Source organism: Rhincodon typus, chromosome 9 (assembly GCF_021869965.1).
Source record: "Rhincodon typus isolate 14 chromosome 9, sRhiTyp1.1, whole genome shotgun sequence".
Taxonomy (NCBI): Eukaryota; Metazoa; Chordata; class Chondrichthyes; order Orectolobiformes; family Rhincodontidae; genus Rhincodon; species Rhincodon typus.
This window is the reverse complement of record NC_063340.1, coordinates 80253526-80271979: the sequence shown is the minus strand read 5'-3', so window position 1 is coordinate 80271979 and position 18454 is coordinate 80253526. Positions and strand designations below refer to the sequence as shown.

Genomic DNA, 18454 nt, shown 5'->3' with positions numbered 1-18454 from the left:
CAAAGTTGCTGGAAAAGCTCAGCAGGTCTGGCAGCATCTGTGAAGGAAAAAACAGAGTTAACGTTTCGGGTCCGGTGACCCTTCCTCGGAACTGATGGTGGCTGGGAAAACGTCAGTTTATATGCAGAAAAAGGGGGAGGAGGAGGGGGATGGGATAGGGAGTAAATGATAGGATCGAGCCTAAAAGAGAGAGAAGAGCAGTTGGACAGACAGAGTTGATAACGATCAGGCTGGGAGGGTGAATAGTTGTTAATGGGGACTATTAGTGGCTAACAATAGGTAGTGTGTAATGGCAGGCTATGTGGTAACAGGGATAGTAGGAACTGCAGATGCTGGAGAATCCGAGACAACAAGGTGCAGGGCTGGATGAACACAGCAGGCCAAGCAGCATCATAGGAGCAGAGAGGCTGACGTTTCGGGCCTAGACCCTTCATCAGAAAAGCTTTTATGTGGTAACAGGGCCTGGTGTGTGGGGTAGGGGGCTGGGATTTGGATTTACAGCTGATTTACAGCATCCACAGTTCTTTCAGTTTTTATTGGTTTCCCATGTTTGATTTCCATAGGAGTGCCCAAACATGACAATTCTCAGGTAGTTAAATCAGCAATTGTGTTTTATTTCACAAAAACATCTACCATTCTGTAAATATTAAAATAAAATCGGGTGGCCAGCATTTGAAAATCATTGCATGCTTTTTTTGTGGGATCTGTCCTAAAACAATCCTTCATAAATATTTATCAGTACCCACAATTTTTTTAAAAATTGCACTGCATTGCATTTGTTGCCATCTGCTCCTGTTGACTTTAATAATTTCAGAACTAGTGTTAAAGAACTCAAATTAGATCTGTCACCAAATGGGGTTCATACAGCTTTGAAGATTGACAGCATGGAGGATTTTCAACAGTTTTTCAGAAAGCTCTGATCCTAGAAATGAAATATGCTGCATCTTGAGACGACAAACTGCCAAAAGGTCCACAAGGTGATCGCTGGTGAGCTTCCTGATAATCAAATCACAACCCATTCAACTCCCACCCCAGCACTTATCTTACTCCTGCTCAACTCACATTGATTACCTAAGGGAGTGGAATGCCTCGCATGACTCAGCAGAAAGAGCCAGCACTGAAACAATGGACCAAACAAGCCTTGGTCCTTTCTTGGATAATTCTACAATTGCTATCACCTCAGCCAAACAGGATCTAGGAAACAACAGTTATTTAACATTCTATCAATGCTGAGTGGTCCATTTGGCTTTATTCCTCTTCAAAGTTTCAGCTGAGAGTTACTCGAACTGAGTGGCTTACGAGGCCACTTCAGGGAGGTGGGGGGTGGATTGAAGGGTCAGCTTCATCACTGAACTTCTGGAATTACATGTAGGCCACTCAGATACCAGAAGGCAGGTTTCCTTCCCAGAAATAGATGGGTTTCACTTGCTTTTTATCGTAGATTTATTCATGAGTTATATTGAAAACCGCTCCCCCACCCCCCATCCCCCAGCTGCTGTGGTGGGACCTGAAGTCTGTCTCCAGGCCATTAATCCAAGTGCCTGGATTATTGGACCAACGACAGGACCGCTACTACATCATTGCCCTAACAGAAGATACTGAGGGGCTGAAACTTGGGATCATAATCTATAATCCCGAGATCTAGGTCTGAGATAGGAAAAAAATAACACTCAATCACAAGGACATGAACATTCAGAATTCTCTTCACATTATACAACAGAAAATGTCATCAAATCACAGGAGGCTTTCAGTGAGATGGCCCAGACTGTTAGGTTTTAAGGAGGAGCTTTCAAGGGGAATGCAAATTAAAGAAGAAAGGAGAGTTGGAAGGGAAGTCCAGAGTTTGGGGCCTAGGCACCGGAAAAGCCAGTTACCCAAAAGCAAAGCAATTAAAACAGGGATACACAAGTGGTCAGAACTAGAAGAGTCCATATATCAATGAGGGTTGTGGGCTAGAGGGGATAAGAGACAGTTAGAGTGAGACCTTTGACAATGAAGATGAGAATTCCAAAAACGAAAACTGTTGCTGACTAGATGGTCAGTCAGCGTGGTGGTGATAGGGGAAATGGAACTTAAGAAACAAACTGAAGAATTCCAGATGAGTTTATGGGGATGGATTGTGGAAGACCAGCCAGCATTGAAATAGTCAAGACTAGAGGTAACAGAGGCATAAGTGAAGTTTTCAGCAGCAAAGGTTTTATTATTCTGTTTGGGAGCTTCTCCCAAGTGTTCTTGGCAATCTTACCCCTCAGCATACAACATGAAAAAGACAGATTATCTGATCAATAACTCTGTTTGGAGAAGCATGTCATGAATAAATCAGCATTTTCCACTTTACAACAGTGACTACAAGCAAATTAAACAGAATTGGCCATGCAGCCCCTCAAATTGGCTCCACCATTCAGTAAAATCTAATTAGTCCATATTCTCACCTTCCTCAGTAACCTTTCACCCTCTCTTATCAAAAAGACATCCACCATAGTGCTCTCTGGTTGGTGATGATATCGCTATACAATATATGTATAAAACAAGGGAGAAAGCTACAGATAGGAACATAGCCATTCCTTGTGCAATTTCAAGCACTTTGGATGGACGTCATCGAAGCAGATGATAAATAGATGAGGTGGTGGTTGTGTGGCACAACAGATAGTACCCTTGCCACTGAGCTGGAAGGTCCAGGTTCGATTCCCATCCCACGACTGGCTGGTCAGCGAAGGTACACTCATAACATCTGCACGACTGACACAGCACTCACCAAGCAGGTGTCCTACTCCCAGCTTCGAGATGGCAGGTGAGTTCCAGACAGACCGAACCAGCACACTGCAGGGATACCCTCAAGGCCTCACTGGCAAAGTGCAGCATTTGCACGGACACCTGGAAATCACTGGCTCAAGACTGTCCCAAGTGGAGGAGGAGCAGATGGGGAAGGCATCAAGCACCGAGACTTGCCTTTAGGAAGTCAGGTGAAAACAGTGAAAGGAGCGTACTGTCACAGCAATGCCCCACCCACCTTTTCCCGTGACAACCACCTGGCCCAAGTGTAACAGAGCTTGTTGTAACCACATCAGTCCATACAGCCACCAACACACTCCGAGAATTACTAGAACTGAGTGGCTTATGAGGTTATGCAAGACTACAAGATTGAAGGGGGCAGCTTCATCACTGATCATCTGGAATTACATGCAAGCCACTGAGATACCAGGAGGCAGGTTTCCTACGCACTCTCGCTGAGGGTGAAAGACAGTCATTCCCACCTATGAGGGACTGCCGATAATGATTCATAACATGGCCAAACAGGCTGGTCATGAACACACAAATCCTTCCTACACATGTATAGCAGGCAATAAGAGTGGGTGCACCTCTCATTTAGTCAGAACATCAGGACTGCTGCAATAGCACGGCCTCCCAACCTTCCACAACTCCATCCTCTTTCCATTTGCTGTGCAGCCTGTTCGGAGGGACAGCACCCACTTCCCATGAATGACATTTTAAAGAGATGAAAAACAATTTTAATTCTTTTACAGTTTAGTTCCATTACATGTACATCCAAAGTTAATAAAATTTAAAGTTGCACAATGACAGCATAGAGCACCCCAGGATGTGCAAAGTGCCAACCGCAAAGAGAATAACAGGTGGGTCAGAAGGATTGTACAAATATGCTCCAAATTATAGAATAACTTCTCTGAATAACAGCAAGTGTAAAACATCATACTACTCAGGAGCACTCGGGTGAAATTCTCCACAACTCAAATTCCGGAGGCTAAAAATAAAGTCCTCTTTAATTGGCACTGTTAGGGTGCAGGATTAAAGTTACTTCTCCTCTACCAAGTGAAAAATGAAGATAATTCCAATTTCACACTGGCAATGCCCTTGGCTAGGTTGCTGTTTTAACGAGCTTGCATGCTGAACAGAGACATCTGCATGTAGTTGCAGTCTGGTTCTGTCACTGTATTTATTCAGGATTAATACAAGCAGAGCAATTTTATTTGGCAGAGGTGGCGGGGGTGGGGGGGGGGGGTGGAATGTAGGGGAAGAATGTGCAGCGAACAAGACAACAAGAATTATATAGAGGCACCAGAGAAAATACAGAAAATAGTCACAAAAATGATACAAAAATTGAGGTTGTAACTGTCGAGAAAGATTGCATAAGATGGAGCTCCTGACCCCAGAAGAAAAAGAAATGCTTTCAAACCTGTCTCAGGGTGTGGGCATGCTGGCCAGTCCAGCATTTATCACATCTGAAGAGGTGGTGGTGGGCTGATTTCTTGATCCATGGCTGACCATGGGGGTTATGAAGTGAACTTGTTAAAAGGTAAATGTGGACAAGGTGTTGCCACCTGCGAAACTGTCACTAGGCAATGGCTATAAATACAATAAATTCACCAAGATAAACACTAGAGAGGTAAAGAATATATTGGCAGAGTTGGAAGCAGAATAAGAGGCAGCCTGTGTGCAGCATTCACAACCAGCGCAAACTAGATGGGCCAAATGGTCTGGCTCAGCGTAATGTTCCATCTGATTCTGCAGTCCCAAATTCATCCTTCCTTTAAAAGAAACAGGAACCCTGCAGCTAACAAACAACTTTAACATAGGTGTAGGACACACTTGCATGACCTACAAAGAAGAACTGACCTCATCCCCACTGGTAGAGACCCTGCTCTCGGCTTTGTGTCCCAATCTCAATGGCAACGTAACTGAAGAAGTGTGAAACACAGTAAGTCAGAACAAAAGACAGCAGCAATTCTTTCCCACAAATCTTTAAACTTCCAAGATAACAAACGATAGGCTAGTTCTGGTACAGTTGTTGAAAATTGTTTCATATCCAGTTATTTGGAATTATGGTGCTGCTTCAGTGAATTTTTTTTCAGGAAAAATTTTTCAATGACCATTCCTGTGGAGCAGATCTTTGGCTCAGTAAAGTTGAACCTCCACAAGAATAAAGAGAAATAAAGAGTTAATCCTAACTCTCTGCCCTTTTTCCCATAGCCCTGGAAATATTTTCCTTAGCTCACAACATCTTTTCGGGTGATGCATTCCAGATCATGACAATCTGCCATCGAAAGAAAGTTATCATCTTCCTTTTAGTTCTTGTGCCAACTCCCTCAAACCTGTGACAACAAGGTGCAGGGCTGGATGAACACAGCAGGCCAAGCAGCATCATCCTATGATGCTGCTTGGAGCCTCTCTGCTCCTATGATGCTGCTTGGAGCCTCTCTGCTCCTATGATGCTGCTTGAAGCCTCTCTGCTCCTATGATGCTGCTTGGCAGCCTCTCTGCTCCTATGATGATGCTGCTTGGCCTGCTGTGTTCATCCAGCCCTGCACCTTGTTGTCTCGGATTCTCCAGCATCTGCAGTTCCTACTATCTCCCTCAAACCTGTGTCCTCCGGTTATCAACCTACCTACCACTAGAGAAACAAAGACTGTCTTTAATAACTCTACCAAAACCCTTTACAGAACGAAGAGTCTCATTTATGTTTAGACAACAAAGTAGGTCAACGGGCCATTCAGCTTAATCAGAGCAGTCCTGAAGTAACAGCGTCAGCTGTTTGCACCTCAGGCCTCGATATCATCATGATGCACTTCAGATACATGTTTAAATCGTTCCTTCAATGACTGTGGTCTTTGCCTCAACCACTCCTTGTGAAAAAAAACCTTCTGCACTCCAACAACCCTCCAAGTAAAGCAAACTTTTGCCAAACACTCTGAAAGGGCATTTTTATAATAAACAGTCTAAAAGTCCTTGAAATGGTACTGAACCGAAACATCCTTTTAAAACGTTACCCGTCCCAGATATACCAGGATAACACGCATCATTCCTCTTGGCAAGTATCCCGTCATGCCTTGCGCTAATCGCCAGTCTCAGTTATAAGCCTGCTCTACAGATCGGGAAAGGTCTGCTGTAGCAAATCAGATCAAAGTCTTGCAGCCCAGACTGCCTTTGGTGTCTAGTACATATCTGGCTCACTAATATCCTTTACAAATGGAAATCTGTCACCTTTACATAGACTGATCTACATCTGATTCCAGACTCACGGCAATGTGATTGACTGGTAACTGGCCCTCTAAAATAGCGAAGTAAGCCACTCAGTTGTACCAGACTGCTGCAGGGAAGTCATACCAGATGGATTGCAATGGCTCAAGATGGAAGCTCACACCCACCTTCTCCAATACAATTGGGAGATAGACAATAAATACTGGCCTTGCTTGTAAATGTCCATATCCAGTGAAAGAACAAAAATAAAGTAATGTAAATTTGAGGCAGACTAGCCTGGGCCATAGTCATGGTTTCCTAATAGATAGCAGCCCTCAGTCATTTTAATAGGAGTCTCAATATTCGAGGATTATGGCATCTCAGGCTGTAATACAAAGGGATGATCTTCATTCACAATGGGCAAGAGAAGTCCTTTTAGTTGATCTCGGAATGTCAAAAAGTGAGTCTCAATGCTTTGCAAGTGAAAGCAAAAACAGCATTTGTTCCCCTAAAACTTAATGACAAATTGCACGATGCATCAATCCTTTTATACAGGCTGTTCTCCTGTTTAATCCAAGTATGCACTGAGTCAACCGAGGACCGGAAGTGACACAAAAGCAAGCAGACACGTTAACTCCATCATCATCTGCACCACTTCTTTCACAGCATTTCAGCAACTGGCAAGGCACAGGACAGCAAATCATTTCAAACGCTGCATGAAAAGATGATGCTATTTTTGACATCCCCAAGAAAAGAAAACACATTTCAACACTCGTCACTGTACAGTTGGCACAGCTATTGCTTTTGATTGAGGTTTGATGAATTAGTTGCAGTTTCAAAATCTGACAAAGATTAACCACATAATCTCTCAGCAAGGAGGATGTTGCCGTCACCTGGGATCATAAGTTTTAGGTAGGTTGCTTGGATTCTTCAACCCAAATGTAAAAGGACATCAAAGCCAATCGATGACAGTCACTTAATGAGCTTTGGCTCACTTATGATTTTAAACACAATTGAGAGTTTTCTAGTCATTTTTTTGCACTTCAGCTGAGGGTAGGAGTAATTAAATGGAAGTGAAATTTATGCAAGGAAGAGTCAGAATTTCAGTCAGTCGTCAGTAAGAAGCAAGCAGTTTGATAATAAACGGACAGAATTAGACTCACATTAGACGTATATGAAGAACAGAAAATCATTCCTTTCTTGAAACTGCAAGCTTTGGCGTTTGCAGACTTTGGATCAAAAATCTTGATTTTTTTTAAATACAGTGGGCGCATATTTATATTAGGAGTCAGTGGTAGCATTCCCATCTTAAAATCAGAGGGCACAAATCAATCTGACATTTCAATGCACCATGTGACGAAGAGCGCTCTCTCCCAGTGAGACACCTCCACAGGCAGACGCAAAAGATCCCACTGCAATATATTGAATGAGAGCAAATGGCACACGGGTGTACCTCAACAAGGTGGAAAACAAGTGGTGCAATGAAATAGGAACTTCGTTCCCAGTGGTTCAATTCTTCTTTAATTCATTTCCAGTGTTGGCTTTATGTCGAGGTTAACAATCCATTCAATGGCTTTAGCTGATGCAATGTGAATGGCTGTAATATCACCAGGAATGTTCTCTCAGGGCCGACATTCTGTCTGTGGGCATTATTGTCTCTCGTGTTCCAGCTGGAGGAGAAAGTGGCCACATCTTCACTAGCCCATCCTTAAGCAGATGAGAGTTGCCCAGATTTTGTGCATGAGGTTGAAACCTGGAACTTGGACATTCAGGACATTAAGCTGCACGTAGCGATGTCTAGTCAACCAGGAGCTAGATCGAGTGATGCAATGCAATGCAATGCAATTAAGCAGCAAGAAGTAGAGTTTCACATAATATCTATAGCAACTGGTGCTCAGTGGCCTTTGAATTCCAATGATAACTTTCCAATGTTTCAAACAGGATGAAGCATTTTTCAGCTAAAAGTTATTAGCATGTTTAAACTGCAACATAAGAATTTGATAAGGTTTCCTTGGAAACAAGGAATCAATTCCTTATTTTTAGTTCTTGATAAGAAGACTCCTTCCATAACAGTCAAAAAGGAATCACACCAAATATTGGGAGGGCAAAAGATGGATGCAATGCACAAAGCAAACTCCTGGGAGAATCTTTGGGATTTGGAGGGGTGTTATTATGCATTCCAGACTTTCCTGAAATATTCAATACAGGCAAAAGTATGGGGTCTTGCTGTTGTCTCCATATGCCTGATTTTGATGGGTTGTCAACTGATACATTTAGAGTCCAGTGTGTTAAGACTTGCTTGTTGTTGACTCTTCACAGCCACTGTCTTTGATGTCCTTTGTGAAGAGTATATTCTCTGAAATGTGACTGCATTGACATGTCTACCTCAAAATACAGATCATTGAAGGGTTTTAAAATTCACAGCAATACTTTGCTCATACACAACCAGAAAAATACACTGTTAACGAATAAGTATTTTACTAAAAATGAAAAATTAGTAGAACAGTCCCAACCCGAAACATCAACTTTCCTGCTCCTCTGATGCTGCCTGGCCTGCAGTGTTCCTCCAGCTCTACACTGTTGTATCTACGTCAAACCAAGGTTGGACTTACACAGTAAATAGTAAGGTCCCAAGGAGTGTTGTGAAACGGAGGGACCTAGGGGTGCAAGTACTTAGTTCATTCAAAGTGGCGTCACAGGTAGACAGGGTGGTGAAGAAGGCATTTAGCTTGCTGGCCTTCATCAGTCAAGGCATTGAGTATAGGAGTTGGGACATTATGTTACAGTTGTCCGAGTTGTTGGTGATACCACACTTGGAATATTGTGTACAGTTTTGGTCATCCTGTTATAGGAAAGACAAAGTTAAACTAGAAAGTGTGCAAACAAGATTTACGAGAATGTTGCCAGGACTAATAGCCCTGAGTTATTGGGAGAGGTTGGCCAGGGTAGGATTTTATTCCTTGGAATGTAGGAGAAGGAGGGGTGACCTCCTTGAGGTGTATAAAATAATTAGGGGCATAGATAGGATGAATGCGTATAGTCTTTTTCCCAGGGATGGGGAATTGGAAACTAGAGGGCATAGGTTTAAGGTGAGAGGGGAAAGATTTAAGGAGAACTTGAGGGGCAACATTTTCATGCAGAAAGTGGTGCATATATGGAATGGGCTGCGAGAGAAAGTGGTTGAGGCAGGTACAATAGCAACATTTAAAAAAAACATTTGGCTAGGTACATGGATGGGAAGGGTTTAGAGGGATATGGACCAAATGCAGGCAATTGAAACTAGCTGAGTTGGCACCATGGTCAGCATGGACCGGTCTGGGCCCAAGAGCCCGTTTCAATGCTGTATTACTCTATGACCAATGCATAGTAAAGTCAAGTCTATAGCTGAACAAATGGACTTTGAAATTTGATGACCAAGATTTCAAATGACTGCATTCTTTTGCTCAAGGTGATCAACTGAAATTTGTGCCAAGACATAATCCAAGGAGAGAGAGATCGGAGAGTAAAGGTAAGGATCTACAGGCCAAATCTGATGTAATTTTATAATCTAAAAAATAAATCACTTGGCATCATGCCAAAAGAACACCGGCAAGACATCAGGTGAATGTAGTGTTTATGGTCAAAAAGCTCTCAAAAGCACTAAATCTAAGATTAGAAAAGTCCAAAAACATTTTATTTTCATTCATGGGATGTGGGTCTCTCTGGATGGGCCAGCATTTTGTGTCCTTCACTAATTACCCTCAAGTGGAGGCAAACTGCAGGGGAGGTACACACACACACACCCATTATTAGGGAGAGAATTCCAAGATTTTTACCGATCAGCACAGAAGGAATAATGATATAGTTTCAAATCTGGATGCAGAGTGGCTCGGATGGAAACTTGGAGATGGTGCATACCTCACAGCTTGGGCTGGTCTTGATGCAGTAGGATGGAGTAACCTACTGCATCACATCAAGAGGTAACCCAGTCATGGCCATCAACAGTTGCAACCAGCTCAACAGGAAATATAAACAAAAGGATTATCAAGATAGATCCAGAAGCAATTCTGCCCACAGGTCTTGGAAGGAACTGCCATGCATTATTAAATGGTATTGAGCCAAACAGTTGTACAGACTCAAGTCGACAGGGCAGACCTGTTTATAGCATACATTCACATAAATGATTCACTTTGAGATGATTCACATCCTTCACACCCTTAAATAAAACTGTCACTCCTTTTCAAAAGTTTCATTTCTTGATCAATGATGGCAGAACTCCAATTACAAAGCTAAGTAATTTTGCACTTCAAGCTACACATTACATTTTCCTATTCAAGTGATCAAACACTTGGGCTGAAACTTGATCCTTATTAAACACAAGAATATTATAGGAACAATGCTAACCATTTCAATCGACAAAAGCTCACAATTCTTGGAAATGATATCTTTTAGTGTGGTGAGGCCTGAGCAATGGGGCGTAAGCTTAAACTGCGAGCCAGCTTGTTCACGAGAGATGTTTGGAAACAAAGGACATCAAAAGGACAGCAAAAATCCAGATCTCTCTTGAAGTATCAGCTCTGGCAGCACTTTCACATTGAAGTCACAAGGACTCCAGTTCAAGTCCAATGCCAGGATTTCAGGACAAGAAAACATATCTTTAAAGTTGCAGCAGGACATTCCAATGCAGTAGTGACAAGGTGTTGCACTGCCAGAGATGGTGAATTTTTACTGAAATGTTAAACTCAGGCAGCTGTTGCCCTCTCAGCTCGCAGAAAAGATCCCACAATATCAATTTAAAGAAGGGGAAGGTACCCCAATGAATAATTATCATTCAACAACTCGATAAAAATAGATCATCTGGTCATGATCATATTGCTGTTTGTGGGAGCTTGCTGTGAGCATATTTAGTGCTGCATATCCTACATTACAACAGCAACCACATTTCAAAAAAATACTCTGTAAAGCTGTTCGAGGTGTCTGACAGTTTGCAGAGATAACGTCATTCCAAGTCTTCCTTTCATTTGAATCCAAATCAGGTAAATATGGGTACTATTGGTAGTTTAAATAAATTTTAAAGATTTGGTCCAGGCCTCGATTTATGCACACTATCCCCAGTGGGTCATAACAGCAGCTTGAAGCTGCTCAACCACTTGTGAGCCAATCACAGAGTTGCTGACAAGCAAAATGTCTCTGAGATTGATTACTATCACGAGCTTGCAGACCCATCAACTTCTTGTTGTTAACAATGCAGGAAGTGAGAAAAAGTGAGGAGACCAGAGATAAAGACAAAAAATTGTAACTTTACATAAATCATAGAATGGTTACAGCACAAATGAGGCCATTCAGCCCATGATGTCTGCACCAGCTCTCTGCAAGAGGAATGAGTCCCAACCCCTTCTTCCTCCTTCCCCCATTGCCCTACAAACTTCCCTTCAGCTCTTTATCCAATTCCCTTTTGAAGGCCACGTCTGGTCCTGCCTCCACCACCCTCTCGGCCAGTGTTCCAGATCACAACCATATGCTGTGCAAAAATAAATAGTTCAACAGCTTACCCAACACTGCCGCCCAAACCACACCCCCCTCCCCCCCAATGCTTCCTTTGCCATTCACCAAAAACTGGTGTCCTTTTGGTTCTTGAACACATTAGCAGGAACAGTTTCGCCCTGCCTACTGCCTCGATCCATCATGCTTCTGAAATACTTCTATCCATAAGGAGAGAGGCAGAATTCCTTTCTCAATCTCTCTGTGCACACTCATTGAAAGAGCTATTCAAAATCATGAGCCTAAACAGAGAAAGCAGCAAGAAAAGAGATGATTGGTGAAAAAACAATTGCGGCAACGATCAGAACTTTTGGTTACAAAAGTGGTTACATTCTGATAACCAACATTCAGAACACCAGCTCATCTGTTATCGTTTCTCGGTGCGCATTGATTGCCTAATTTATCAAGCATTGACTGAAGAGAATATTTCAGATGTAAATCCAACAGGCATGAACCCTGACAGTGGCCAGTCCAAGAACAGTGACTATTTTAAACACAGGAGTAGTGAAGCATTTGCTATCGTTCAATTCAATGCAGCATTAAAAAAAAAGCACATATCTTATGAATTTTTACAAGACTGGAGCAGATTGCATTGGGCTTAAGCCTTTAAAAAAACATCCCCTCCATCAGATTATGTTCTGGTCAATTTATGGTTTACAAGAACCAGATGAAATCCTCAACATGATAAAAGTTGACAAGAGGGCTTTTATGAAACAGAGGTTGTGGTGAGCACTGCATCAAAGTAAATGGAGTTACATTCCTCAATGAAAAAGCTGTAACTGAATTCTTAAATTGTTATTTTTGGACTGCATTTCCAAAGCAATATTCCATTTTAAATATTTCCAATGAGTGAAATACTGTAGGAAAGCTGTGCCTAGGATAGCTAATGAACAACAAATGCAAGGGTCATTTTCCTTGGAACAATTCTTGATCCATCTTCAAGTTTTAATTTAAGGAGTGGGTTTAAACGCTTTCAATATTTTCTTATCTCCCCAACAGCCTAAAGCACTGATGATAAAAATTTCAAATGGACAGATGCCAATTGCATAGATGACAAGATTGCAATTTTGCTCTACTCCTGGCCTGATTTTAGTTTACAGATTTTGGAAACTGAGGTGGAATATCTTTTGAAACAAAGTCCTCTCAAAAGAAAATATAACTGTTACACTTTTTACATGAGCCCTGGGGAGGTCCAGCTATCAAAAGCCCACCTTGACAAAATGAACCAAAAAGCTACGTTCATATAGTATCAAGTTCAGGCAAAACAATGTAGGTTTCCGCCAAAGCATGCCTTCCACTATGGACTCTGGAATGATTCAAGGTGACACACCAGCACCTTTCTTTATTAATTCTTTCATGGGATGTGAGCATTGCTGGCAAGGTCAGTATTTATTGTCCTTGATAGGGCGGTGAGGGGAAGAGTGAATCTCCTTAGCCTCAAAGCAGACCGAGTGCAGTATCAAGGAGCCCAAACTAAATGATCTTCAAGAGCAGTTGGGCATGGGGGCAACCAATGCTAGCCTAGCTAGCAATACCCACATCCCATGAAAGGAATTAACCAAGGTCTGGTGTGTCACCTTCTTTACTCACTGCAGATGGTGTAGGGGCACCCCCGGTACTGAGTGTTCCAGGATTTTGACCCAGTGACTGTGAAAGAACATTGTTAAGCTTCAGAGTCAGAACGCGATATGGCTTGGAGGGGGATCTTACAAGTGGTGTTCTCATGTTTCTGGTTCCCAGTCCTTCTAGATGTTAGAGGTCCTCAGATTTGGAAGACGCTGCTCAAAAGAATCTTGGTACACGGTACATATTTCCACCAGTGGTGCAAAATGGGATCTTTTATACAGTCACACAAAACTCACCCATGTCCCCTCTGGCTCTCTCACCACTGAAACTGAAGTATGTGGGTTCAAGCCAGGAACAGACCAGTCCACTATAAAGAGGAGTGCAAAATTCTGACATGCCACCTTTCAGATTAAATTAAGGTCCAATATGGTCTCCCACATAGGTGTGGAGCATGCCTCACTGAGGACCTGGCCAATATTTGCCCATTAACCGATCAACTTACCATTTATCTCTCAACCAACTGCGGGAATTTGTAATGTGCAAATTAACTGTTGTATTTTTCTAAACTTCTGCAGCGATGAAACTTCCAAAGAACTTCACTGACTGCCAAGTGGTTTGGGACCTCCCAAAAATTTTGAAAGGTGGAAATTCCCTTCCTCTGCAACTTGAAACTTTTTCCAAAAGTCACACTGACCACTTTGATGGAGAGCAGAAACAGACCAGGGATGGTCTACTGTTGCTCAAATATCACACCATAGTTAAGTACAAAGTGCCTAGACGATGTAAAGATACCAATCTAGACAAAAGAAAAGTATACCAATTCAATGCCATAAGACAGAACAGTACTCTGCGGATTCAGTTTTCCTGCTCAGTTGTATAAAAGTTAATGGTGAAGCTGCTTTAAGCTCCACCCAGTCTGATGACATCTCACAGTCTTCAGGTTGAGAAGGAACAGTCTAGTGCAAGGTCCAAACGAAGACAGAAATCTTGCCTCGGACTCCAAACAGTCTTTGTAAATTGTGCCGAACTAGTCAATATCACTCATTGTCATCACACAATAAATGACAATTTTGTTGTGCAAGACTTCTTAAGCAAAACTCAAGTGGCTTATCCATTGGAGACACCCTTAGACACAGCATGGAAAGGAAGGTTCCTTTTGGGATAGGTGAGCTCAGCAGGGGCTGGGTCTACTCCATTTAGTTTTGATACATTTCCAATCTTTTGATGGTTTTGTTGTAGTGCCACACCAGGGCTGTCCAAACTGCTATCGTTCATTCGAAAAGAGTATAAAAGGAAGATATGGTAACTGTAAGCCACCAGAGCTAGCCACTGCAACATAATATGGTGATCAGCAGAGAGGATCATTGCATAAATACCTCAAGATAACAGTGTAAAAAATCCAGTTGTTAACCCACAGAAATATTTTCAGAGAACAAGTGAGAGTTTACTGTTTTAAGGCAGCTACCACTTTAAAAAGGAGGCACTGGCAGTGAGCAGCAGAAACAAAGGCAAAAGCAGTCAGCACACCTTACAGTGTCAGGAGAAAAGTAGCACTCCAGAAGAAAACCTTCACTCCACAGGTGGCAAGAGGCGCTGGAAAAAATAACTGCTTCAGAATAGAGTGAAAACTAGGTACACAGGGAAGTGACTGAATCCTTAGAGCAGGAGGATCTGGGAGAGTAGCATAGAACAGAGCAAGTTAAAAACCCCAAATGGGCAAAGGGGAAAAACAAAGGAAAAGGCACACAAGGCCAGACTGAGAAGGATGAAAGGGAAAAGGAATATTCTCGTCTTCAAAACAAGTATGGTCCGCAAGACAAGGCTACAGTAGGCAGCTCTGAGGAAGGGTCACCGGACCCGAAACGTTAACGGATTTTTTCCTCACAGATGCTGCCAGACCTGCTGAGCTTTTTCAGCAACTTCTGTTTTTGCTCCAGTAGGCAGGGCTAGGGCCAGAACATTATTTGTACTGAAGTCACTGGACCCGGTAGGGTTTAGGGTACAACTAAGGCAACAAAGGCAATTTCAAAGATTGAGTGCAGAGTCGAACAGAGAAAGGTGTTTAAAAGAATGCAAAGATTGTGATATGATTGGGACACGCTCAATTTAAAACTGCGATTTGGCAGGAAGATTTCTCAAGTCCGCAACCACTGAGGTTTAAGTTTAAAAATGTGCAAGAGACGTGCGGTGAATTTTATATTGCCAAAGACTGGAAATCATTAATTATGTCCATAAAGAAACAAAAAAGTGAAAACCACCAATTGATTAGAACAAATATGTTGGAAATCTCCAGTAAACAGTACAGAGGTACAGAAGCAGTAAGTGATTCAGAATTCAAGAGACTTGCAGAGACGTTTGAGGAAGAAGAAATTTTTTCCAGCAATAGTACCCTGAGCTCTTACTAGCAGCTGTACTTGAATACACTTATATCATGAGGTGGTCCTAAAGATATTGTCACATCACATTCCACCCATTTGTCAGTATGACTAACCATCTGTATTTGGAGCCAGAAAAACATTGGTATAATGTAAACTACTTTGCAACATTATTTACTCTCATTGCCGCATAACATCAGACACAACCAACAGAAACAGTGTTCTGGAAGTAGGGATAGGAGAGGGGCATACTGAAAGAGGGGGAAAAGAATGGAAAGCATTAGCAGCTCCAAACCCATGTCTGAAAAGATAATACCCTTTAAATCAGAAAGGAGTATTTGATGCCATGTGTTACGTTCCCAGCTGATACTTGACAAGTCAGATCCCATAGTGAAACCTTATTTGATAGATCATAAGTTTAACTTTTGAAGCTGGTCACTTGGTGGTTCATCTCTGAACATATTCACGAGGCAGTCAGCCGTCTTTAATCAAAGAACAAAGGTTGATTGTACAAAAGGAAAACAGAAAACTATATACATATTAAGCAGTTTAAAAAAGTTGCTTTTTGTTCTTTTTGCTGAGAAAATCTTTCTACCCCAACGACATTCCTTCCAGAAATTCAATACCACTCCCATTTTAAAATCTAAATTCTTGCTCAACAAGCACACTGCAGTTTTCATGGTTGAGAGACTTCTTTCCGGCTCCAATGGCCTAAGCCCCTTTTCAGTTCTGACAGCTTGAAACTTCTAAACAAACTTGCGTAGCTTGGCACTTCACAAACTAAAACCCTTCTTCCAGGGAGAAATACATCCACTGAACTAAACTTAAAAAAAAAAGTGATCTTTGGTCTGTTTTCTCTCCAGGTCATGAGAGTTCAACACTTCAACTGAAGATCAATTCACAGCTCAGTCACCCCTGCGAGGCATTTGACTGAAACACGTGCTGTGCTTTCTTGCAAATAGCATGTTTACTTTGTTTCTCCAAATGACGTTGACCTTTTCTTAAAAAAATAAAATTACCTTCACAAAACTGAAACTAAAACCTATTATTTCCTCTTTTTTAAGATGCAAATTACCAAACGACAATATATCAAACACCTTTATCGCAGCATAGTCCGAAAGGGATCGTAGACGCATCTCTTTTAGAGATAATTGTTTAGATAGCATTAGCAGCAGCGCTCAATACTAAACACGGGCCTTGCCTGTCTCCTGCCACAAGTTTATGTCAATCAGAGCAGGATTTGAACATGTACTCTGAAAACTATTCTGACCCACACAGTAACCAATAAAATCACCAACCCCTACGATATTGCAGCATCTCATTGCCATTCCTACCTGGAATATAAAATATTGGCAATTCTTCAGTTGTTTCAGTAGGAATCTGTTAATTTCTGAAAATGCCTTAAAGAACCTCAGGGCTTATCAAAGCATTTCATACCCAATCATTTTTGAATTATCAACTTAAAATGACTTCCATTCATATTGAATCTTTTTACAACCAGACTCCCAAAGCTCTGTGCAGTGAATTAAGTATTTTCTGTCGTGTAGTCACCATTGCAATGCATAAATAACAACAGCTAATTTGGACTCTGCAAACTGCCAGAAATAGCAATGGAATAAGAAACAGATAATCCGTTTCTGTGGTGTCGATTGAGGGACAAATATCGACAAGGATACTGGCAATAACTCCCCAGCTCTTCTATAAAAACAGTGCCTTAGGATATTTTGACATCCACGTGAGGTGACAGACAAGGTCACTCATGACTGCACCACTTCGACCTGGATGTTTTTGCCAAAGTCTCTGAAATGTTACATGAACCGACAATTTCACAATTCTAAGGGAAAAATTGGCAAACAACTGTGCCTCAACCAATATCAAATTAGGTAAACTATCAGCAAGGGATTTTGTTGTAAACATCTATCTCATAGATCATAGAATCCCTACAGTGTGGAAACAGGCCCTTCAGCCCAACCAGTCCACACTGACCCTCGGAGCATCCCACCCCGACCCATCCTCCTTCAACCCTATAACCCACCTAAGCTACACATCGCTGTGATAATATAGTAAGTTAAGCGGGTGATTGGAGTTAATTGATTGACAGATTAGGTAGATATATGGGATGAACAAGTGGAATGTGTGTGTGGAGGAGCTGCAAGACTGAGCAGAGGGGCCCTTTCGTGGCGCAGTAGTAGCGCCCCTGCCCCTGGGCCAAGAGGTCTAGGTTCAAGTCTTAGCTGCTCCAGAGATGTGTACTAACCTCTCCGAACAGGTTGATTCAAGAAAAATATGTAAGAGTGAGTAGAAGAAAGGGCCTTTTTGGCACAGTAGCAGCATCCCTAGGTTTAGGTTCCACTTGTTCCAGGGGTGTGCAATAACATCACTGAGCAGGTTGAAAAAAGTACAAGTGAGTAAAAGGGGCTCTTGTGGCGTAGTGGTAGTGTACCTATGGAGCAGGAAGATCAGGTTCAAGTCCCACTTGCTCCAGCAATGTGTCATAATATCTCTGAACAGGTTGATTTGGAAAATTATCCATAGGAGATTGACTTGGGCCAGAAGTTCTCGCTCAAGTCCCATCTGCTCCAGAGGTATGAGATAGTAAGAGTGAATAGCATGGCTGAACAAGTTGTTTAAAAAAAAAAGCCTGGAAAAAGCCTGAAAAAATAAGGGCTGTTGTGGTACAGTGGTAGTTTCCCTAACTCTGAGACAGGAGACTCAGGTTCAAGACCCACCTGCTCCAGAGGTATGTAATAATGTCTCTCTGAACAGGTTGATTACAAAATATCTAAGAACGGGCATTAAATAAACTATCCACAAACAAAGGTGTTACTGGTTATTTTGGATCCAAACTGACATATCAAACTAACAGAGATAGTAGGAACTGCAGATGCTGGAGAATCCGAGACAACAAGGTGCAGGGCTGGATGAACACAGCAGGCCAAGCAGCATCATAGGAGCAGAGAGGCTGACGTTTCAGGCCTAGACCCTTCATCAGAAAAGGGGGAGGGGAAGGGGGTTCTGAA

The 18454-nt window shown here is 42.1% G+C and overlaps 1 protein-coding gene and 1 long non-coding RNA gene across 2 annotated transcripts in view; one reads left to right on the top strand and one right to left on the bottom strand.

The window, feature by feature from the left end:
• The window catches only part of smyd3 (SET and MYND domain containing 3), a 674587-nt gene that overhangs the window by 617520 nt on the left and 38613 nt on the right, over nt 1-18454 (bottom strand). The window lies entirely within an intron of this gene.
• LOC125484098 lies at nt 6651-16397 on the top strand. The gene is made up of 3 exons (XR_007262947.1): nt 6651-6885; nt 9422-9481; nt 16298-16397. It is a non-coding gene; the product is annotated as an uncharacterized LOC125484098 (long non-coding RNA).